The sequence below is a fragment of the Egretta garzetta genome, unplaced genomic scaffold (assembly GCF_000687185.1).
Source record: "Egretta garzetta isolate BGI_Z169 unplaced genomic scaffold, ASM68718v1 scaffold60, whole genome shotgun sequence".
In the NCBI taxonomy this organism is placed as follows: Eukaryota; Metazoa; Chordata; class Aves; order Pelecaniformes; family Ardeidae; genus Egretta; species Egretta garzetta.
Genome location: NW_009258269.1, coordinates 3,034,310 through 3,034,993, shown reverse-complemented (window position 1 = coordinate 3,034,993; position 684 = coordinate 3,034,310). Strand labels below are relative to the sequence as shown.

At 64.5% G+C, this 684-nt stretch overlaps 1 protein-coding gene across 1 annotated transcript in view; it reads right to left on the bottom strand.

Moving 5' to 3' along the window:
* STARD10 (StAR related lipid transfer domain containing 10) overlaps positions 1–684 on the bottom strand; it is a 6,018-nt gene that overhangs the window by 4,809 nt on the left and 525 nt on the right. The gene's annotated exons all lie outside the window — the stretch shown is intronic.

Below are 684 nucleotides of genomic sequence, written 5' to 3'. Positions count from 1 at the left end.
CTCCCCCCCTCCTTGGCCCTGAAGGGCGGCCACCCATGGCAGCCAGCGTGTGCCCAGCTCCTCCTGGTGTCTCCTCGGCTGTATGGGCTGGGGTGCAGGCAGCCAAGACCAACTGCCGGTTATTCTGTGTTCAGGAGAGCGGTGCAAGAGCCTCCCCCAGCATAGGGCACCTCCTCGCCACCTCCCAGTGCCTCTCCTGCTCTTCAGGTCATCATAACCCTTCCCCGACCCTCCTAGGTGCAAGCCGTTCTTCCCCAGTGGGCCAGGCTGTTGGTCAGATGCTCTGGCTCTGCTCACTCGGATGGATCCCATCACTGCCCAGTGGTCCTGAGCCTTGGTGGCCAGAAAAGCCAAAGCCCTGCCTGCGACACTGGCTGTAAAGCCAAGCGTTGGCCCACCAGGGCTCACCCCGTGATGGGGGCTGCTATGCCCCTTGCCCCCAGCACCCTGTAACCACCCTTGCCACAAGGTGTAACGGCCTGAGGGATGGTTGAGCCTCGTTAGTCCCTCCGCAGCATCCCAGATCCACCCCCTGGCAAGCAACAAACCTCCTGAGACAGCGGATGGGGGCTCCTAAACTCTCCGGGATGCTCACCCTGGGCAGGAGGGGAGGTGATGTGCCCCCGGGTGGCGTGGCCGAGGGAGATGCTCCCGGGAGGCCTCCCGGCCAGCCTGCCTGATGCC